This window comes from Neopsephotus bourkii, unplaced genomic scaffold (assembly GCF_033783945.1).
Source record: "Neopsephotus bourkii isolate Nb327-2 ecotype Australia unplaced genomic scaffold, CSIRO-AGI_Nbou_v1 NB_1350, whole genome shotgun sequence".
Lineage (NCBI taxonomy): Eukaryota > Metazoa > Chordata > Aves > Psittaciformes > Psittacidae > Neopsephotus > Neopsephotus bourkii.
The window spans coordinates 1,524,753-1,548,947 of NW_026901829.1; the positions used below are offsets into that span (position 1 = coordinate 1,524,753).

A 24,195-nucleotide genomic window follows, 5' to 3' on the forward strand; every position below is an offset into this window, starting at 1 on the left:
TCCCTGTGTAGGGTGTGGTACAGGTTCCTCAGACAAAACAGTTTGTGATCCTGCAGTTCGAGATTATATCACAGTGCCTTACCTTCAACAGGGAACAAAGGTTTCATAGACAGTTCTAACCCTGGCATTTCCTACCTGTGCGTGTATGATTTTGTGCCCTTAGTGATGTTCTTTTTGTGTGTCATATGATCATAAGTCTACACCTGTGTTTTCCATTGAATACTTGAATACTTTTTCTATAACTCTTTAACAGTGTGCTTTTGTGTCTTCCTTTGCAGAACTTCTGCTACTGCTCTGTTTGTAATCTTTAGTGATCAATTTTGCTATGAAACAAAGCAGCCTAAGACATGATTGCTTAAGCACCTACAATAATGAGACTAAATGTTTTGGCATTGAGGAGCTGCTGTAAACAGAGCTGCTTCTGTGACTGGTTTCTACTGGAAGTTATTGAAATCTCATATCAGTGGGTTTTGTTAAGTTTTAAAACATACTGCTTCCTTTATTACCTGCATCCCCAGCAATTCTCTTTGTCACTCAACAAATTAATAACGCAGCTGTGTTAGAAGCCAGTTTTGCATCTGAACTTGAGGGTGACTTTCACCAGAATGCAATTCAGCTACATGCTATGCCAGATGCAAGGGCCAACCTGAAACAAATACTGAGCTGGTTTGTTACAGGACTCATGGAAGTGAGGCTGCTTTCATGCCTTTGCCAGGAAGGGCTGAGCAGTCATCCTTGCTATGTCTCTAACCAGAGGCTGCTGGTGGCTGTTGTCCCATTAGGAGCTACAGCAGCTAACCTGATTTTCAAATGGGAGCTTGCCCTTGGTAAGATCAAAAACCTTCATACAGCAAATCGAGTGCACTTTTAAATAAATGCAGCACTTCTCCAGAGCAGTGTTAGGTTTTCCAGTGACATAGCAAAAAGTGAATTTAGATGCTCTAAGTATGAGGAACAGATATAAGATGTATTCCTATGACAGAAAAGGGAAGGAAGGGATGCGGTATGGATGGGAGGACCAGTGGTGGTGACACTGTGTAGAGATCAGAGGAGTGAAGGCAAATCATGCTACTAGTCCTGGTGCTGGAAATACCAGCCACCCACAGTCTGAACCCAGCTGACCAGAGGTGGAGGCAGTGGCAGACAGTCTGGCTCTCCAGCACAGGCAAAACAGGCAGCTGGGTCATGGCTGGTTTGCGTGCTTTGGTTTCCTGCTCTGGGAAGTTAACTGCTTTATTGATTCCTAGGGCCAGCCCTGCACCTGACTACACATGGCCTCAATTATTTCTCTTTATGTTTGCATTGCATGACTTCTTCCCTCTCGCTGCTCAATCCCTGTCTATTCTGGTGTGTGACCCATTGAGAGAGAAAGACCTTACCAGCACTCTTTTGTAACAAGGGTGCTCTTGTAATTCAAATGGTAGCAGTCTGTGAGGCTACACTGAACATCTTTCTTACCATCTCCTGCTGTCTGCCTCTGCAGGGTGGACTACTGCACACATTCCAGGTCTAGCAGTAACATGATGGCTTGTCTTACAAGCGGGCATGGCTCAAGCATATGAAAGGACAACAAGCATTCTCCCAAATTGCCAATGAGAGTAAATATTAGCTTCATTAGTGGGGACTGCTTTCTTTTTTATGACAGGACATAGTTTCAGTGTTGCAGTATCATCTTTAGTTCTTGTCTGCTAACTGCTGAGGCCATGCTAACTAGGAAACCACCCATGTACCTGAATCCAGAAGAGTGAGGTGAGTGTTTTCCCATGTGTGGAAGCCAAACCCACTTTCTTCCAGCACGGCACAAGCCTGCTACACAAGCTTCATGCTGGAATTTTTGAGAGAGGGGTTGGCAGATTAGGAGAAGATGCAAGCATGGCTAGAAAACTGCTGCTCCAGATAGGCCTGGAATGGAAGCTGCAGCTGTGTTTCTGTGGTGGGAGCAAAGCACAAGAAAAGTGAGCAGCACCTCTTTTGTGCCTACCAGCAGACCAACACCAACTCTAATATAGGCAATGTTTTCAGGGGGGCAGACACAGTTCTATCTGGACTCTAGGGACCTGCCAGATGGTCACAGCTGGGAGATGAAGCAGTGCTTCCATGGGAATGAGGGAATGTGGGCATCACCCAGAGTGAGATGATGAACAGAAAGGAATTGGCAGCCAGAAACAGATGCTATCATCTATTGGGGGAAGTGGTTGATGTTCAGAAATACGCATCCTGGGACAGTGCTTGTTTATGGAGGGCATTGGCATTGCCATTGGCTTGGAGATTATCGTGTGCCTTGTGATCCAAAGATTAGAAGGAAAATCAGGCTTACCAAGTGCAGAGATAAAGTAGGGAAGCCAAACCAGCTCACAGAGTAAAACCCAAGAGATCATTTAAATATATTATAGGATTGTATAGAATTGCTTACTAGGTTGCTAGGCCTTGCTGTTGAATATGAGTTACAAAGCTTTGAAAAGCAGCATCCTATCTCCTTCCCACTTTCTGACATACAAAGTATGTATGTCAGGCTTGCTTGGCTCTCATAAAAGGCTGGAGGGGAGTTTCTGTTTCTCTGAATGAACAACAGGGAGAAGTTTCCCGCAGTGAGCTGTGGGCAGGCTGGGCTGGAGCAGTGCCCCTGCTGCTCTCATGCACCCTGCTGGCCAAGCAGCCTCCCACACAGACGGTACCACATGCTCACATGCAGGGAGCTTGGGTACTGCAAATGATTCCCTCCATCTTCGTATGTGTAGGCTTTCATCACAGAAAGCTGGGCATCCATGCAGACATTTTCACCATTTCCATTGTACCAGTTTACTTCCAGATCTGAGACTCTGCACTCCTGTGTGTTCCTAAACTGAAAGACCCCTCTGAAAGCCAAGAGGTGGTTATACAGCCCTTTGCAGTGGTTTAAAACTAATCTTTAAAAAAATACTTCAAAATCTATTTTTAAAATCCATTTTAAACTTAAATAGTGAAATTTTGTTGGAGTAGCAGAGGCAAAGAGAAGAAGAAAGGAATGGAAGAGGGCAGAAGTGGACCACCTGTGTGTGTACATATATGCTGCCTTTAAAAACAAGGCCTGGCTCAGATATTTGGATGTCGTTGTTTCTTCTATCTTCAGGAACCAGTCTAGAAACTTTTATGAGCTGCCAAGTACTGATAATGCACCTGGATGGGACAGCCTCCTTTTGGATTTGTACTAGTTACCTTCTCATTGTGATTTCAAACAAGGCTAGCAGGGGAGAAGCATGCCTGGAGTTTAGAAGGGATAAACAGCTGTTATAATCTCTTAAAATTATGCTCTCTGCCAATAACTTGCTGTAACTTGCTTTATACCTGTGAACAAGTCATTTAGTTTCCCTGTGCCTGGACAGTGGCTTGACAACACAGTCTTCCTTGGTAATATAGGCTTAAGGTATTGCTACTTCACTTCCCATCATCATCATCCTCTCCTTTGCTTTCTCCTTCCTCCACAGCTCATTCCTGCTCCTGTGTCACTGAATGTTGCTACTATGTTCATCATGCATCAGCACTTTCCCAGCAGTATTAGCAGTCTGGTAACTGCTGAGACTATAAAATACAACAGTAACAACTAAAAAGCTTTGTTAGGTTTGCTTGGGTTTCGGTTGGGATAGCTACACCATCTGGTTTACGGAGTAGTTGAGGTTCAGCCTATTTGGAGGCGGTGATGGCACAAGGGAGGAGTGAGGAAGAGGCAGAAGCAGCAGTCACTAAAAACCATCACATTCTTTATATTGACAAACCATGGCCTCCATTTCAGCATTAAGTGGCAACAAGAGGTGGTGTTGTGAGTCATCACTAAAGGATGTTTGCGAAGTGTTTTGAAATGCTTATAGATACCTTGCAGAGAAATATCCTTGTCTTATGCTACAAGATTTTCTAGGCAGACAGTAATAAGCAAGAATTGTTGCAGGTCATGGCTAGCCCTAGAACATGAACTCCTGGTTGGGAAGAAGATGCCTGGATTTATTCAGAACCATGTTTTGAGGAAAAGGAGGGAGGAGGGATTGTTAAGGTTGCAGATACTTTTCTGCAGTGGGTCACAGCTATGGGTCAAGCTTTTCTTCCTATTCAGTAAGCAGTGGGCTGAGCAACTTCTGTCAAGCTGGCTACCACTGTTGAGAACAATAAGGCTATAATTTGCAGGTACCATCTTAAATGTTATAATTCTCCTACTCTGCCATAGTTGCTTGTTGTCATTCTTTTCCCCCAACTCAGTTGTCCCATCTGTGGTGCTGGCACAAGTATTTGTGTCATAGTGCTGTGAACCAGATAGCCATTTTGAGGGGAAAGTTATTTTTCATCCCGAGCTAATTTAACAGACAGGTGCACAAACACTGGGGTCTGCTCAAGCAGGAGTGAGGTGCAAAAGCATGAATGAATGATTAAAAGTGAAGAGCAGCAAGGCTCTTTAAGGCAAGTTAAACAGCAGTGTTGTTTCAGCCCAGAGTGGAAAGGGGAAATAAGCTCTTGCCTACCTTCTGGAAGTCTTGGCCTTTGCCTCTTTAAAAGGCAAATTAACAGAAAATATGCATCAAGACTTGACAGCTAATGACAGCCAGGAGATGAAAGGAAGAAAGAAAAGCATTAACAAGTTGAGCAGAAAGATTTTCTAAAAGCATTTTCTGTTACAGAACATGTTTATAAAGGAACACAGAGAGGCAGCCCTCTTTCAGTGGGTCTCTTGATTTGGCTGCTGGTTCAATGCCCTCATAAGGTTCTTTATCCCCCACTGAAGTACTGGAGAGATTCCCCATCACACCAACCACTGCACAGCCAAACTGGCACTTCGGTTACCCAGCAAGCTTTATTGCCTGGCTCAACAGAAATCACTAGATCTAGGACAAAGGAAGGGCTTGAGTCATACAGCAGCCCAGGGGTTGAGGAGTTTAAGCAAACTGTGAAATGGCCAGGGGGCAGATCAGAGACCTACATTTCCCCATCCCATAGGATACCAATACATTATACTAGGCAGATGGTAACAAGCAAGCAAGAGCTGTATGTTACAGGAACACTGAGATCAGTATGTTGCATTAAACATTTCGTACCTGAGACTGAAGTAAAGTGTCTCTGCTTTGAAAACCTGCTAAAGCTCCGAAAGACAGCTCCAGTGTGTTGGGAGGGGCTGTCATCAAATGACCATTCAGATTACCAGCAGGTAACAACTCCTCTCCAGTGTCATTGGTGCTGGTTTTTGTGGGATTTGAGATAGGAGATCAGTGAGGATGAAGTCACTTTTATGACTAAAAGTTGTGGGGAAGAATAAGAAGAAAAGAGGGAAGAGAAGTGAGAATCAGTTGTAGAGACTGATCTGAGGGGATCAGAAGGAAGGATGTAGGAACAAATTTCTATTTGAGAAGAAATGCTTAATATAAAATTAATGGGAGCCTTTGGAAGTGGGGGGACAAAACAAGGGAGGATCTGTGCAACAGCATAGAGCACTAGGAAAAAAAATAGATTGCCGTGCACTGCTAACCTGTTACTCCAAATATGGCTGAGTTTCAGGGACAGAAAAAGTCCTTGTAAAATCCTGTGGGATCCTGTGGGATCCCATGGGATGCACTAGGCCAATGTGAAAACTGTGTAACACTCGTCCTTTAACTGCTGGCTCTGCCCTTGCTCATGGAGTCGGCATACTCTTCTGACTGGACTCCACATAGGCTTTTTACCAGCCCAGTTCTGTAGAAATTCTGCATCATTTTGTGTGGTGGTGGTTTTGCATGGCACAGCTTTAAACATTGCAGGCCGATTCTCCTTGTTTTCTTTTACTTTATTGCTTGCTGGCTTTTATTTTGCCGTTTGTTTCCTCCACTGTATTGTTCATTTATTTGCACTCCCTTTGTGCCTTGTCTCAAGGCTGTGAGCAACATCTCAGTGCAGGGAATTCATTGTGCTACCACGTCACAGCGGAAAGAGCTCCCATTCAGAGACAAGGGAGTATGTTTTTTTAAAGGGGAAACCGTGTTATCCACAGCTTCATGTTTGTACAGCGCAACGTACAAAGACTGCTTCTTTGGCATGGCTTTATCGCCTACTGTTTACGACAAAGTATGAATTGAAGAAGAAAGAAATTATGATAAAGGAGCAAATTTGAGCCTGTTGAAAAGGAGAGAGAGCAAGGAGGGCAAATGTCCAAAGCCACAGGACATGGTGGGACCCCATGGGGCACAGCTGTGGTTTGGTGCAAGACGTCTAAGCTGTCTCATGGGAGCAGAGAGCAGGGTCTACACCTCTATGTGAGGTGTCACATTTCTGCTCCTGAGCTGCTGCAGCTTACAGACAAATGCAGTTGGTTGGACTTCATGATCTTTAGGGACTTCTCCAACTTAAATGTTTCTGTGATTACCTTGAGCTCATCTCAGTTTAAACTTGCAGTCAGATGTTCATCTGTGAAATGCAGTAGCTGAGAAGCAGGTACATATTCTGAATGGTGGGAGCAGACAATGAAGTGGTCTTCAGACTTTCTGTCAGAAAACCCTGCAAAATCAGTCCCTGAACATAAGTTAGTACCTAGGGATCCCATGTGAGTGCAAGACAGTGGTGCCATCAGAGGAGCAAGCTGCCATGTCAGCAATGAGAAAATTAACTCCAGTGAATATAAACCCCCCCCAAGGGCTAAATGAAAGAAAAAGCTCACTGCTGTTAGAGTTAAAAATATGAACAGGGGTGCTTGGGAGGCAAAAAAGAAGACTGCTTTGTTAACTTCACTGCAGTATATTGCAAACATAGTAGCTCCTTGAGCCCTGACTGCGAGGGGAGCAATACAAATCCCATTGGTACTCACTGTAGTAGCTTAGGCTGGCACGGAGTCTTGCCTGCCAGGGCTTCTTGGAGAAACAGATGATGGTTGAAAAGGCAGTGGAGACAGCTGGTGCCTGTGGGCAAGAATGCGGAAGGAAACTGAAGGAAAGGTCCTGAAACTAAGCAGAGCCATAGCATAAAAAGCTCAATAAGCAGGATTCTGTGCTGCCTTCTGTAAGTACTGCTTATATCAGTGTGCAGTCTCTGGCTTGGGTAGCACTCAGCAAACAGCATATGCTGCAAGACAGGAAGGCAGGGTGGTCTGAGAGGGTGCTCTGCAGTGAAAGAAGAACTTGCAGAATTGCTTGATATGAGTAAAGTTTCATGAAAATGCAGCTTCCTATCTATGCTCCGCATATAAAAGTACTTAGCAGTAACTGGCAGGCACTATGACTTGGTATTGGTTCTTGGCAAGACTGGGGCCCTGGAACTCTTCTTGGATAAATTCACTTCCTGACATTCACACCTGAACACTTACATTTGGCTTCCAAGCACTGGTGATGAAATCATAAAATCATAGAATCATTTAGATTGGAAAAGGCCTTTAAGAGAGTCCAACCATTGACGCGTAACACACTGAAAGCAGTTGCAGGCAAATACCTATTCCTTGTACTTGAATGAGCTTGTCATATTTATTCTTCAGATGGTGGGTATTTCTTTGCATATTATGAGATTCATAGGCTCCGTTTCAGAGATCAGAGTGACTTCCAATAAGCAATTAAGTCCATGGCAAGTCATTCACTCCATAATTAGCTCAAATCTGTGTTCCCATTAGCTGCAACATCCTTTACCTGCTATTGAGCAGCAGGTAGAAGATGTGAAAATCCTTGTGACCTTGGAAATGCATCCAAAAAATTGAAGCAATCCCCTCTGGCCAGATAGCTGCAGACTACAGAGAAGGCTTAGTGGGAGTTTTCTGCTCTTGGAGAAATGCTGCTGAGGAAATCTTCAACTGTGGTGGTTAGTAAAGCTTAGTTCTTTTCGTTAGACTTGAGAAACTATGACAAGTGATGTAACTGTTAGGAAAGTACGGATAAACATCCCCATTGAGGCACTTTTTTGTCTGGATGTGTATCAATTTTGCAATAGCTCTGGCTTTAAAAGCAAGACCAGGTGTTTTTTAAATCCATATAGTGATGTAAAGACTCAGCAGGATTTTAAGCTGCTATCAGGCTCTTCAGAGAAAATAGATACCTTACTCCAACAAAATCCTTAGATATGGCATAAACGAGCTTGCAGCTTGCATTTAGTTATCTTGCTGCTATGCCTTTACATACCAGTTGCTTTGAATGGATCCTATCTAGTGTCTCTTTAATATGCCCCAATGCGCAGGTAAACTTGGAAGCTAGTTATTCATCCCAGTAGTATTCTCTTGCTTTTTTACCATCTGATGGTATTTTAGTGCATATGTTTTTTTGTCAGATGCAAAAGACTACTAAACGTGTATTGCCACAGAGAAAACAGTTCTCCTGTGTTCCAGTTAACAGGTATCTCCTGGAGTGTGAGCAAAGCTGACGGGTAGGATTTAGAAGGAAGCTTTTTCTCAATGCTTCTCTCCACACACTCTTACTGGCAGAAATTGCCACCAACAAACAAAGATGTTAAGAGTGTATAGTCTGGAGAGCCCCTCAAACCCTTCAGGAGGTCTATTCAGGGCATGGGTACCTATAATCAGTTCATTTTAACTGACTGGGACAACTGTGTGCTGATAGCAGCATTATCCTAATGAGAGAAAAGCTGTTCCCCTGCAGAGCTACCTGGCTTCCTAAGTCCTCCTCTGCATCCAGCTATCTGCCCTGCTGGAAGCCATGTACTTCACTGTGGTTTGCACTCGAGGCAACACAGACTAGTTGTGCCAGAGCAGAGTGCCATGATGAAAAGGGGCAGAAGTTACATGTGCAGGGGGGAAACCTTTCAGGCATGGTAGGAAGATTCATATGTAAAAGATGCTGGTTGGGCATCCAACACTGTACCAAAGAGCAGCATACTTGGGAGGGGAAAAAAGCAAAGTTTGGGGGCTGATCCCACAAAGACTTTTGGGATAGCAACATGTTACTAAAGCTGGGAGAGGGAGAGTAAAAAGGAAATTTTTTTCTGCAACATATTTGATTTTGTGTGTGGTTTTTAAACAGAGCCTTAATGTTTTCCCAGAAGTGTATTTTTTTCAGGTGTCTAATTTAGGTTCATCTGGAGTAGTCAGAGTGGCTCAGGATGCTTTTCCTTCTCACTGTGGACATGCCACAACTAGATAGTGATGGTGAAGAGCTCCTTTTCCAGCTGGAGACCTGTTACAGGTGGGGTCCCCCAGGGCCCAATGCTATTTAATATCTTCATAAATGATCTGGATGATGGAATCAAGTATATCCTAGCGAAGTTTGCCAATGATACCAAACTTGTGGGGAAGTGGACGCTTCAGAAGGGAGAGCCACCCTGCAGAAGACCTGGATGGGCTAACAAGAACCCTATGAACCTCAACAAAAACAAATATAAAGTCTTGCACCTGGGAAAACAAAATCCAGGAGTGCAGCATAGGCCAGAATGTACGCAGATCGGGGGCAGCTCTGTGGAAAGAGACCTGGGGGTCCTGGTGGACAAGCAGCTCAGTATGAGTGAACAGTGTGCATCTGTGGCCGAGAAAGCCAACAGGATGCTGGATTACATCAACAAGGGCATTACCAGCAGAGATAAAGAAGCCATTATTCTGTTCGGCTCAACTTTTTGCCAGGCTATACCTGGAGTACTGTGTTCAGTTTTGATCCCTGCTACACAAAAAGGACGTGGACAGACTGGAGAGGGTCAAGAGTAGGGCCACAAAGATGATCGAAGGAGTGTCAAACCTGCTGTATGAGGAAAGGCTGAGAGAGAACTGAGTTTATTCAGTGTGGAGAAGAGAATGCTCAGGGGAGACCTTATCACCATGTTCCAATATTTAAAGGGTGACTAGAAAGAAGATGGAGACTCACTTTTCACAAGGAGTCATATGGAAAAGACAAGGGTTTATTGAACACAAGTTACTCCTGGGGAGATTCCGAGTGGACACAAGAGGAAAATTTTTCACAGTGAGAACAATTGCCCATTAGCATAATCTGTCCAGGGAAGTGGTGGATTCCCCATCACTGGACCCTGTTAAGATTTGGCTGGACAGGATGCTGGGATATCTTGTCTAGACTGTGCTTTTGCCAAGAAAGGCCAGATCAGAGGAATCCTGAGGTCCCTTCCAGTGTGGTATTCTATGATTCTTGATGTTGGCACTGGCTTGAAATGACCCAAAGGAAACTTACTGTTCATATGAGATGTCTCATCCAGGCATGGAATAAGGAATAGATGCTGCATACTCCGTGCACCCCTAGCTATTTCACAAATAGCACTCTTCATAGACAGGTGCTAACTAGGCACTGCAACTGTTACAACTTGGCAGAGTTCCTCAGCAATTCCCCAAAATTCAATGCCCCAGGGAACATATCCTCTCTTGTTACACCAATTTCTTCCAATTTGTCAGCCACTAAAAATTATAGCAGAGGTGTGGGCTCCTGTGGGAAGAGTAGGTTTGCTTTTCTTGGTCTTTATCCATATACTCCTTAAAAATAATTGGCAGAGCCTTGGGATCTCACATATTGTGGGTTGAAAATCACAGCACCACAGTACTAGATCAGTGAACAGATCCACTGGGGAAATGAACAGACCTATCCCTGGCTGCAAGTAGTGCAGTAGGTTGCGACATTAGCCCTGTTTAATTGGTTTGTTGTTAGGCCATTTGTTCTTGTGCATAAAACAGTGGTTGGCAGTGTGGACACCGGGGAGCAAACAGGACCTACAGATGTGCAACACGTTCTGCAAAGCAGAAGGTGTGTTTGATCATTATGGAGAGATGAGATGGGTACTTAGCACGGTATTTCTGGAGCCACAGAAGCAATAGATAGAAAACTGGCTTCTGAAAAGGGCAAGTAATGAAGCATGGTTGTTAGGTGGGAGAAGTTCTGAAAAAGACCTTTCCTGAGCTAATGTGTTACTACAGAGAGGCATTGCTCTGTGACATTAACAAAAGCAGGTTTCCTAGAGGGCTGACAGTAGTAATGGTGCTGAAGATTTCACGTTTCCATGTCCCAGTACCACCAGAACCGGTTTCTTCTTCAGTGTGTAGAAGACCTGTTTCTCCTGTAATTACAGGTGGCAGTAGTAGTGTAGTACTTCATTGAGAGGTTCAGTACATTTCCAGTTAAAACTGCATGAGCTGGCTGTGGTTCAGCCTATTCTTTAAAAATGCCATCAACCTTTTAACTTTGCCAAAAGGCTTCAGAAGAGCATCACATTCAGCTAATAAAATACTAGCACTAAATTTTCCATTCCCCTTCCACATCGCTGTCTGATTGCAATCTGCTGGTAGGACATTGCTGCCATGTCTTACAGCTCCCCAGCAAGCACCTGGGCTGATAAAGCTATCTGTAAGAGGTCATTGAAAGTTTTTGAAGAGTTTTGTGAAGAAGGGAATATCTGGGAGTAGAAGAAAGTCTTATCTTCTTACTAAGCATGCCTTTAGCCTGCTGGGTAGAAATATAAGGACCATCTGAATACTGTTTTTCTAACCTGGAATAGGTAAATGATGGCTGATCTCCTGCTTTTTTGATATCCCTCAGAATGCTGAACAGGTTCCTGCAAAGCTGCTGTTAATTCTTTGTATCTCAAAATACCAGAATGTTTCAAGTGGCTCTTGCCACTGCCCTAAACAGCCAGTTCTTGCAGCTGCAGGTTTGGAGAGCAGTGTTTTAGTGATCAGTTTTAACTGTGAACTAAACAAGGGTCTCTTCCAGAAGGGGAGACAATATAGGAAGATCTTACACCACTTCCATGGTTGGACATGAAAGCTTCCAAACCTCTTCAGAAAGGACTTTCTGAAAGAGAAGACACAAGAAAGAGAGGACTATGTTCATTTATCTCTCCAATAAATCATTCCTAATTTGGTGGATGAAGAGGAGAGCATGCTTGAGATATAGTCTGTGTGAGGTCCAAATTAAGGGATACAGGAGCATCACTTCTTTTGTGGGTACATTGAGTATTTTGAGCATGTCTACATCCTGGCTGTCCTGCACTATAATGAATATGGATTCTTTCCACTGCAGACAAAGACAGAACATCCTGCAGTTTACAGCAGAATCTTCATGTTTGGAGGCAATCGGGGATGACTCCAGATAATTACCCATTTGCACTTTGACTCAGTTTTTATTCTACATCTGATCTCACATCCTCTCCACATATCTAATAAGCATTGCAGAAGTCACATTGACTCCTAGGACTTGCAAAGTGGAGAGTACTTGTCTAATAATCTTATAACTCTTAGAAGGCTTCTCAGTAGCAGGATTTGTTGTTCATATCTGATACTACGTTTAGTATGTTTGGCCCCCACCTCTCTTTTATCACATATGCTTATATGGCATTAGAGAGATGCCTCACAGCCACTTCTCTGTTGTCATTTTGGAGTAGGTCCCTGTTCATTGGTTCAGATACCAAATACAGTGACACTTGGAATTTAAAAAACCATGTATCCTATGCAGAGCATTGTCCAGATATGAAGCTGCTGATCCACATGCCATCTGTATGAATTAGGTCACCCTGGCTGTGTTTTGTCTTCATAGTACAGATAAGGACCTGTAAAACCATAGTACCCAGTATTTCACAAATTTTCCACCATACATAATGCCGCTGACTCCTTTGAGAGCTCACGAAGAACTAGTCTCGAGGAGAAAAGACAACGCAGGAAGAATCGTGTCCCACCTGTTCCACCCAAGGAGACCTTCTGCTGTGCTTTTTGTAGCCGGATTTGCCTATCCCACATTGGCCTTCTTAGTCACCAGCGCGCTTGTAGTAAGCGTGGGTAAATGCCCTTCCCAAATCTTCGTTCGCGAAGTCAAGCCATGACAGATAAGGGAAATGACTTATTCTTCTAGAAAGTGAGCTGGAAGTCAGTACAAGGATTTCAGTCCCAGAAGGATTTGTACTGCTTTGCCAGCCCAAAGTGGGGATAATAAAAACAAGTGGGGGGGGGGGGAAGTCATACAGTGCAAGGCGCATACTGTGCCCCAGCGGAAGGATGTCGTGTGTATGAGCCAGGGCACTGCCTCTAAACAGAAGTCTGTATTATCGTGGTAACACTGGGAGATCCCAGCAAGAAGCAAACCTTATTTTACCGATCTACAAGTAAATGCATAGGAATAGACCATTCTTGCCCCACAAGTATAACAGTACATGAGCTGGGAGGGAAGCAGGAACAGGATTCAGTCCATGGAGAACTGAGAGGAGGTATGACTTTTCCCAAGTTGTATTAAAACTTGTGACAGAGCCAAGTCTTAAACCCCTTCCCCCTTTTGGTGCTTAACCATCCCCTCTCCAAATGTCCCTCTGTGGCTGTGCCTGCAAAGCTGTCATTCTGAAGAGCATTAGGATCTGTCTCTGAAGTGACTTCAGTGCAGTTTCTCTCTTCCTCACCCCCGCACCCCTTCTCATTAGCTTGAAAATTCCTATTTATAAACCTGCCCAAGCTTGCTTGTTCAGGGAGGAGGAGCCGAAACACTCAGCACACAGACTAGGAGACTCAGCAGAGATGCAGACAGAACTGCTTCTCACTGAAAGGGTAATAACCAGATGGAACAAGTCAGCAGGAAGAGTGCCTGAAATGTCACAGAAATTAGATCAAGCAACAGCTAGAGCTTTGTGTCTGCAGGCAGAAGGGGGGAAGAATCACAGTATCTCAGGAAAAAGTAAGAAAGGAGTGAGTGGAAGCAAAATATTTAAGTGGATAAGCACATTGGACTAAATGGCCTAATGGTCTCCCCGGACCATCACACTTCCATTATTCATTTTTGACACTCTCTCCCAGCCTCGCTCACAGCGATGAACAAGACTCATTAATCTGGCTTCCTGTAGTGTCTCAGGCTACTAACTGTGGAGTGACTTGCCACCTCGTTAAAAGATCACTTCCCTCCTTGAATCTCACTGAGATGCTGTTTGTAAGCATGCTTGTTAAACTGAGGCTTGCCAGCAATTTCTGCAGCACCTGGTGATTTTGTGCTGGCAAGCTAGGGAACAGGCTGATGACAACTTGAACCCCTCTGAGGGGAGAAGGGAGTACCTAAATAGCTGTCCTACATTGTATGGCACTGTGTACTGTACAGCCTGACTTCCTTTAACTTTTCTCCTGACTGTATCTTATGGTAATGATCCAGACATGACCCTGCTATCTCTGCTTTTCTGGAGAACCACAGGGCAATTATGAAAGACCAGACAAGCTCATCTGCTAGGAAGAAACAAAAAAAGGCAGTTCCTAAGTTTTATGCAAAGAATAAACAAAACTGCAGTAAACTATAAGGAGTTACATTCATGGGGAGAAACAGAATCACATTGTTCAGAAAATCAGAGGAGAACAAAGAGGTTCAATGAGAATCCAAGACCAAAGCCATTTCTACTAAGGGGCCTGCATCCACGTGGTGAACATAACCTCATATCTTTCCCTCCCGGATTACCAAATGATTTCATGGAACTCTTCATGCAGGCATGCAGGCACCTCCATGAGCTGTTTCTCTTTGCTAGGCTTCTAAGCCAGTGAAGGGCAAAGGACCTGCCGTCCTGAGTGCTCTGCTCTTCTCTAGTTAAGACTCACTAATACCAGATTAACTCTCCTTGACATGTGTGCTCTCAGGTGCTTTGTCATCTGATACATTATTACATTACTTCAGAAATCTCTCAATGCCCACAGTCTTACCAGGCTGAAGTCCCAACGTGTTAAAGCAACGATTCACAGGTCTAACAAAGGACAGTCATCCCCACAATTCTCACAAGATTTCAAAGATGAGACACAACCAGTGACTGAAACAGGTAGGCTGAGGGGATGAGACCAAGAGTTAGGGTAATGTGACGTGCACAATTGTAGCTTTTTCATTCGCATGATTTGGATGATGTGTGTAGAACATACCAGAAAACTGAGAAACTCTCCTTATAATACCAGAAAACTTCTAAAAAAGAAAGTTACTGAATTTGCCTATATGTAGTTGCTGGCTTCGTTGGAGAAAATCTGATCCAGTTTGTGGTGTCATCTGACATATCTTAGGTATTTAAGAAACTCTCTGCTAACATCAGAGAAAAACTATCGGCCTATCTAGAGCATGTCTCTGTGTCAGACACAGACTGAAGTGAGCTTGGAGGTGAGCAATGAAAACTGCCACAGGTCTAGGAAATCTGGCCAAAGTAAAATGATTGAAGGGATTAGGTTTGCTGAGTTTAGGAGAAAAAACATTGAGGGGCAACATGGAGAACTGTCTTCCAATGGGGCTATAAAAAGAACAGGGGTTAACTGATCTCTGCTTCTGTGGCAGGAGGGGTATGCAACAAATAGCGGCCAGCTTTGTTTGCATAATGAAGTGTCAGAAGTAGATTTCTTCCAAAAATACATCTACTGAATAAATATTTTCATTTATTCTGAAAATAGGAAAAGAGAAGCAGTGAAGCAGCCTTGAAGTCTATGAAGTCCCCGTTTATGGAGTCCTTTAAGAACACAGCTTTGTTAGCCAGTGATGGTCTAGGCATGTTGTAAGGGAGGGATCTCTGAGGTCCTTCCAGCCCAGCATTTCTATGATTTTACTAGGTCTGCAGCTCTAACAGAAAGGCTACAAGCTCTGATCTCATTATATAAATAATGATAAATGGAAATCTCCATTGGGTTCCCAATGACCGACCCTGGAAAGGGAAACAGAGGGTTTGGGGAACACAAATGCCATGGGAACCTTTGAAGTTTTATAGGTGTAATTTGACCCTGTACTTTCAGGAGCATCTGTGAAGAGGGGCCTGGGTTGAGTGGGCTAAAGAGGGAAAAAATCCTACTCCTTGAGCTGGGTTTTGTGAAACGATGAACTGAATGAGATGAGCTTGTCTGGTGTTGAAATGGGCAGCTACAGGGCTGTCAGTGGGATCCAGCCTGCCTCTCAGTGATTACATTCACAAATGTATAAATAACAGAACTTACAATAACAAAATGCTATTGATGTAAATACCCTGACATAGTTAAAGTGGTTCACTATGTCAGAATAGGAGAGAAATGTGTGATATTAAGATGCTTATATTTCTAGTCCAAAACGAGGGTGGAAAGCTGGAGAGCACAGAGAGAAAATAGATGGATTTTAAATGAAATTATCAGTACCCTGTGGTATACACACTTTTTGAGGTTTCTGAGTATTTTTAAGTGGCATCCACTGGACTTTAGTCGAAACGTTAAATTTACTCAAGTATAAATTCTCTTAGATAATAAAACTACATAAGAGTTGCCACAATATACATGAAAATCTAGTATGTTTGCTTTGAGACAGCTTCACTAAGTTTCTTTCTTTGTCCCAAGTCACTTGGTGATTTTTCATACTTATGTGTTCTCAATAGTTTTGGTTTTGCTGGTTTGTTTGGAGTTTTTTTAGTAAAAGGTTTTCCATGTCAAATATAGAGGTTCCTAAGCAGTGACAGACCATGACCAATGGTCCAACCTTAACCTCTCAAGCATATGCATAAGACATGAAACACTGTAGACTTAACTCTGGATGGCAAGAACTGTGGCTCCAGTCCAACAAACTATTTGTCCTGGGCATAGTCTGATTGCATCTCCAATTTAAGCACCAAGAAGGAGAGCAGTTAAATCAGGACCTGTTGGAGTAAAGAGAAGAAATGCAGTTCTGATCATAGGAGCGAACTGCACCTCCTTGTTCTAGGAGCAGATACGCTGATGTATGCAAAGGTAAGTGAAACTGGATCTGGATCCATAAAATGCTTTCTTGTTTTAGACTCCAGCCTTCAGCATGATCTCTTGCACTTGGGGTAACATCAGTTAATTGAGATGATAGATACTTATCACAGGTTTATGACAGAAAGCGGTTGCCTGGGTTCTGTAAAAATTATTTATCTTTGTGTTAACAGAGCCTAATTAACATATCTCCTCCAAAGAGATTAAGATTGGAGTATCTGAAAGTCCTGTCGAAAGTCCACAGTGGTGAAAGGACCAGGCTTTGTCATGTTCCTATTGTTAATGGCTTGAATGGATGGACTGTTTAGCCAGGTTGGTGTGAATTGATAAGCCTCAGTCAAGCTCACAATATACTGCGGTTGATCTCACAGCTGTTCCACATGAACATCCTTGGTGAGTGAGAGACTCATTCTGAAAAACCCTCAGGTTGGGAGACTTAAAACAGAGGCAGTGTGCTAAGGCTGCGAGCCTGCCAAGGGTTACAACTCTGATTCCAGACTCCTGCATCCTGTGTTGCAATGTGATTAGACAGGTGATATTTTTCTAGGAGTCCCCTAGATACAGCAGGTGGATGTGACTTCTGAGCTGTAAAGGCATCATGAGGAATGTACTTCATAAGCGCCTTCATGGATGTTCTTAGCACAGGTGTAACTATTGTAAAGATAAACTATGTTGCTACTTATTTTCAGATTACATTTATTGTAATAGTTGCTCCCTGCTACTTGGTCTCTCTCCTGTTTTTTCTGTCCCCTCCTTCCCTAGCTAACTCAGATCTGAAAGCAGCACGCTATGGTCTAGCAGTGCATAAAAATAGTTGTACTGCATCTGCATTTATACTGGGTACATCAGCATAGCAGCATGATGCAGGGATCTGTGGAGGAACCTTGGCACAGCTCGGCCCTGCCGGGAGTATCTCTGTCCCATACTCCACGGTATAGTGCAGAGAAGCCCAAACCTGTTGTGAAATCCACAAACCAAACTGTTCCAGAGTTCACATCCAGCCTAGGGTCTGGATGTTTGCCACCACTTGTCCGCCTATCACAGCTTTGTTCAGCGTAGCCCAGAAATTAATTATGCAGAAGACTATTTGAATAACATGGCCTCTGCTGCTCTCAAGTTTCTCAGATGAGCAGTAGTTTACTGTAACAAGCTGCAGCACCAGAAATACATCTAGGACTACTTTTCATCCCTTTCTTGCTTCAGAGTAGCAGGTCTTGGACCACTGAAAAAGGTTAATGAACATGCAGAACAACATCAAGTACAGAGCTACTGCCTTAGAGAAATAGAGACCTTCTGTTTTCTGCCTCCCCCATGCAAGCTGCATAGCCTGGATCTGAAAGCTGGTTAGGCCAGCCTTGCTGGTGGTCAGCTCTTCACAGTTCATCAATCTGAAAAGACCCAACTTGGTGCAGAGCTATAAGGCCACGCACAGATGGTTACTCAGAACCACTTACTGTATGTTGACAAGAGAAGGCCAATAAAAAAATCCCAACCCAACCAACACAAAGGTGTTAACAACTGCAACGTAAGAAAGAAAACCATTGGTCTTTCACATACACTTGCAATTCTTCACTATTTGCTCTCGTCCCTATTCTCTGCTCCTTCCTTAGCCTCCCAGTGTGTAAAATAATCATCCTTACATTGCATAACTTACGGTGTGGATGCGTTTGTGAAATTTGGTACTTGGCTGTTGGATTTTTTCTTTTTTTTTTTTTTTAACAAGATGTAGTGATGAGAATCAAAGCAGTGATAGCTTTAAAACTTTTGTAAGTATGTGCTTGTTTCCAGATTTTCTATGTGTTTGTTCAGTATCTCATTCAGAACACTTATCATGACTTAGGAGAATGAGTGGTTATAGAGAAGCATGGGGGGGGAAGTTTGGATTTTAAAAGCCTAGTCAGATGACTTAAGGGCAGCAAATTTGTATTGTAGGGTAAGGCACTTTATTTCTTAGGATATTGACAACTGGAAAATGGCTGCCAGAAGAAATACAATCTCACAAATATTGATAGGGAGGCACAGTGTGTCTTTTCATTTAATTGGTGAATCAAAGCTAGCCCAAGGCTAGTGAGAACTATTCACACTGAACTTGCTGGGAACTGTGAAAGAGGGGCTCAAATTCCAGTGCCCAGGTCACCAGCAAAGGATTAGGAATCAGTGTCCACCTTTCCTTTACCCATATGAGATGAGGAGGAGTCTCAGGAAGAGGAATAAGGAAAAAGCAGTTCAAGTGAATCTGTTTCTGCACTTCTAATTTATCTGCTTATGTGGAGATGAAATAGAGTATCCCACTGAGGAAAGTAGTCTAGGTCACATGAGGAGGGAAGCCTATCCTTCTGTATGTGTTTGATATGTTCAGTTTTGGGGGGCTGTATTAAAACCACACACCCCAGGAAGGAGAATTTTAAAAGAGATTGTTTTCCCATTCGGCTAAAAATAGTATATCCCATGTTTCATTTTGGTGATGCCTTTCTTTGGCATGTCTGGCTCTGCCTGCAGTTGTAGTTATTCCAGACAAGGAGTGCCTTTCTCTTAAGGTAAGTCACTTCTGTACTAGGTTATAGGTGCTACTCAGTGTTATCTTGACTGATCTTTTCAGTACTGTTCACCTTTTTAATGATCACCTTGTCTCTTCAGGTCTCATCTCTTAGGGCTGACAGTTTTTCTTTCTCTGTGCCTGCACAGTCCTTGGAACAGCTTCTTATCATGACAAAAAAGAAACGATTTTTTGGCCATTTCCCAGCATGCATTCATGGGCACATGCAGCAGGTATGTCTTGGGAGCTGTCAACTCAGAGCCCGCATTTCAAAATGTGTTCTGGGACACATTGTTCATTCCGGAGAAACCATCAATAGGTACTTCTCAGACACCTACACCTCGTTTATCAGTTCAATGTCATTTGACATTTTCTTTCATCCTTTCACCCAGAAGGAAAAAAGGAGCGCACACAAAAGGGTCAATGTTTTTGAAAGGTCAGTAATTCCAGATGAAACACAAACCTAAGGCTTTAAAAAAAAAATAATCTTGGTTGAGCAATAAAGCACTTAGAGTTTGACTTTGTTACGCAAGAGAGAAACTTTCCAGCTGGCTGGCAGTGGTTCCAAAGGGTGTCTGTGTGGTTATTGATTAATTAAGTCTATTGTTACTCACTTCTTTCATTAATCCAAGTGTTTTCTCTTCACTTGTGTCCCTGCACAACCTTGTTTTAAAGACTTGGAGTCTGTCAGAAACAACTGCTTTGAATATCAGGTTGCTTATTTGAAATGCTAACTCTTCCTGTCTCAGAAATTTCTAGGTGTGGCATTTTAGACCTCAGAAAAATAAGAAAGCTGCTTGAAGTTGAAGGTGTCTCCAGCCTCCTGTTCAGACCTGGAATTCTGTCCATGCATAACAGAGAGGAGGCTGCAAAAGGCTAGATCAGAGATCTGCTGCTTTCAGCTCAGTTCCAGTACTAAAACACAAACCTTGTAGGGGATTCCCTGCTGAAGTGAGGGTCAGCTGCCTCTAGTGGGCTGATACTTGCTATTTGGGATTGTAGATCTCTGGTGGAGTTGTGTGGATGGAAAAGCACTATCAGGAAGCCAGCGGTACAGTTGTTCTTCTCTGTATGCTCACCTCAGCCCTAATATCTTTATTAGCCTTCCAAATAGCCTTATACCCATGCAATCTTCTGCTCATGGTTTTGGTTATTACCAAACCCCCTGAAAAACACTGCTGCACCAGCTATAGGAGGCTATATCTAAAACCCTAGAGAAGAGCCCAGCATTTGCTAAGCCACCCAGTCCCTGGCATCTGTTTGCTGTACTGAGGGTACTTTGTTCGTTGGTCACTGGCCCAGTGCCACTGACTCATGTCACACAGGAAGCTGAACCCTTGCCAGCTGGGAACTGCTTCTGGTCACTATCTTCAGTCATCGGTTCTTGATTGGAGGCTGTTAACCAGGCTTCTGACCTGCCAGCCTTGCAGGTCTCAGGCATCTGCTTTCCCTTTCAAGCCCTTGAGATAGCAGAATCTGTTCTACCAGGATGAATGCATTTAGGAAGTGCCAAATCTGAACTAAGCACCGTTGGGTACCAGGAATTTTTAGCTTCAGGACTTCAATCCTGAGTGGAAACACTCACCAGAAACTAGGATGGACTGAGTTCAAGACCTATAGGAGAGCAGACCTCCTTGATAAAGCTTTCCCACAACACTGACGCTCATTAAGAGATTCCTTATCGCAACAGCCACAAGTCGTTCTTGCTTCCTTCCTTCTGTACACCAGTGTTATTTCCAGTGAAATACAGAGGTCATTTCAAGGGTAAAACTGCAGCCATCAGTCAGGTCAAGAGAGCACCATCTCCACCTTTCTGAAGCAGGGAAAGGGAGGAGATGCTTTCAGTTCGTGACTACTTGGCTGCTTTATAGTTTTATTTGGTAGACCATTAAAGAGATATGGAAATTTCAGAGGGCTATTTTAGGAAACCCTTTGCAAGTTCCTTTAGAAGAAGGGCTTTACCTTAACAATTCACCTAATTACAATTAGTCACTTGATCCTGAAAGCTGAAGGAAATTGTATCATGCATATTTCATACAGGATTTACTTAAGTATTCTGTTTTCTGGCTCTTTGGCACCTGCTGCTAGTTCTTTTGCCTGTAATTTCAGCTGGCAATACTGAACCTTTTGTACCAGAGAAGTGGGCTTCCTCTTCTAAAACACTTAACAACAATAGTGTCTGCTGGCAAGCTCAGTTCTTGTAAAAATCAAACGCAAATGGAATATGCATAGGTTTGTCATCCAGTCCAGTCAGATACACAGAAAACATTCATGCCTGAGGATGTCCTTTCTCCATCAGCCATATTGGTGGGCATCCCAGATTACCTTGCTGGTAACAGTAGATTGTCCTGGTTAGAGAAGTACTGCTAATAAACACTACAGTAAACCTTCATGCAACATTGTACAAGGAAGGCCCTCTAATTCCCTAAAGCATTCAAATATTGACTTTTTAACCATTTCCTAGCCACACCAATGTCCTGGCCATTGTGAGAGTCCCTCCAGGGGAGGTGAGGCCGTGGGTGGGGGCTGGCACAGCAGATGGGGGGAGCAGCTGCTGACTTGTTTAGCTGGTGTTCCCAGCAGTATAAATGTGTTGAGCGCTGAGGAAAGTAGCAGTCAATTTGGTGTAAACAAAATAATATATTTCAGCATAATTGCAGTAATTATTCAGGGGCACTGCTTTTAACTAACCAGCTGTTACCTTTTTCTGATTCAGTTAAATACTTATAAGCCTCTAAGGCTTGCTATTACTCTCTCTTCCTTTCTTGCTTAAATCCTTTTCCTGTTGTCTGTTTTATCAATCAGTGATTATGCCTGAGGATTTTGCAGTGTCTCTCTTAGTCAGATTAGAAATGTTTGTGGTGTCTTGGTTTCTAAAGCCTTGTGCATACAGGGTAAGTTCCCTGGAGAAGTTCCTCAACCACCTCAGAAGTGCCCTTGTGCAGCCTGTGCTGTCTGTGGAAGGGACTGATTCTGAAATCAGTTGATCCTGATCTGAATAAGCCTGTCAGTAGAAGCAGCTGATGCTTTGCTACTCATAATGCAGTATCTAACATGTAAGAATGAAAGCTCAGCATTTCCCAGAATGGAGTGGTGCTTAACCTGCTTCTGCAGTTGTGTTAGCCCAGTGTAAGGTGCTAAGACCAAAGCAGATTTAAGCAAAACCATTTAACTTTGTACTATATCAGCTGAAGAATTTGACTATTACCATCTTCTTTAAAAGCCACCTCAAGCAGTGGCATGGGCATTAATGTTCACAAACTTCACTTCCTGGTAGCCAGGGGGTAGCAGGAGTGACCCTTCCAGCCTTGTGTCCCTTCAGATAATTTTCCCTTTCTTTCTCTTCATCTTATCCTCATTCACTCTCAATGTTTTCCTCATTGCACTCTTCAAATGTTTCTTTGTTGGTATTTCAGGTCACCTTATTGAAGCTGGAATAAAAACTACTTCCGAAAGAGCAACAGCGATAGTCAGCTCAGCAGCAGGACTCCTGTGTACTCAACTGCACTAGCTTCCATCGAACACAAGTGCCTGGCTTCACCTGACCTGTGGCCCAAGCAACCCTGTTTTTGTATTGGCTTAAATTTGCTGCAGATAGGCCACCCTAGCTAAGAAGGACCATAAGAAAATAATCCTAAACATTTTAATTCACAGGCATTTCTGAACTGCCAATACTCTTGGGCAGTGTACAGTAGAGCTTATAAATAGCACTTCGAGTGTCCGTGATGTCACAAACCACAAGATCATCTGACTTGTGATTTATTACATGAGATCATGGCTTGTAACCTGCATCTTATTTACAGTCACTACACCCACTATTATTCCTGAGCCATCCCAGTGTTGAGCAGATACATAAATGCTGCCTGGAACTGAAACAGTAAACAACCAATTAAAAGTTTAACCTCTCCCTTTCCAGTCTCTTCCTATATCATTAACTGAGGATACTGTTGCTTAAATTAAGGTTGTGCCAGATAATGACAAATAGGTGTTCATTCGTTTGCCCATATATCACATTTGTACAAACAATACTCATAGATTTTGTCGGCATTTATTGTTCAAAAATAGTTTCTTATTGAAACTGCATTTATTTGAAGAGATGTTCTTTCCTTCAGTGCAAGATTGTTGTTTTACAAGATTTCCTAGAATAAAATAGTGAAAGTCCATTTCTAGCATTTAATGAAAGAATAATTTTAATTCTCTTTATAGCTCTTGACACTGCACATATATGCCCATAAACGGGTTTACCTTAACAGGAGTCTGCAAAACCAGAGTTGGACAATGTAATTAGAAAGTGAAAAGCTTGGAATTCGGATTAATTAGACTAAGTAACATTCAAATTTTATGTCACAGGTTACTGTAGAGCACTCATAAATGCATCACTGTGATTTACTCCCTCTCTTTTAAAAAAATACCTCATGTAAGTGTAAGGCTATAGGATAAGAAAAGTAGTTAGTAGTACTAATGTCCTGTAAAATATCTCAGTCTATGCCCTGCAGTTTCATTGTCTGTGATCTTAAAAGCATAGCCTACGCTCTGAGATCAGAAGCTCCTTTTATATTCTCATGGGACAAAGTACCCTAAAGCAGCTAGTTGAACAAGATCAAACACTGCACATCAGTGTGATCTGCAAGAGGGACACAAAGGAAACCCTTCTGTAGCCAGCTGGCTCTTTCTAAACATTCATTTCCATTAATTAAAATACCTGCAACATTAGCAGCCCTTACTGGAGTTGGGACAGAGGGCAGATAAGATGGTTCAAGGTGCATGAGAAATCTGGTTTAGTGCAGTCTTTTCTGTACAGGTTTTATGTTTTATATCTAACCTTGCTTTGTAAACAGTGAGTTGGCTAGCGAAGGTGTACTGGTGGCCGTGCAAGAGAAATCTACTGCACAGCATATCAGCAATATTTCTTCTAGGTGGGCTTACACACATCTGCAGGTGGCCCCAAAGCTGTTCTTTATTTGTATTTTTACCCGACTTGCTTTTGAATATGAGTGTTTTCAGACTTTTGCTGAGGTAGGCAGAGGGCTTAGCGGAGACTCTGGGAGCGCCGTGTGGTTGCTGTCTCGGAAAAGAA

At 43.0% G+C, this 24,195-nt stretch overlaps 1 long non-coding RNA gene across 1 annotated transcript; it reads left to right on the forward strand.

Moving 5' to 3' along the window:
* Nucleotides 1–12,930: 12,930 nt before the first annotated feature.
* Nucleotides 12,931–23,909, forward strand: LOC133219408 (uncharacterized). Its single transcript, XR_009727432.1, has 3 exons — nucleotides 12,931–13,104; nucleotides 19,220–19,351; nucleotides 22,535–23,909. It is a non-coding gene; the product is annotated as an uncharacterized LOC133219408 (long non-coding RNA).
* Nucleotides 23,910–24,195: the final 286 nt, after the last annotated feature.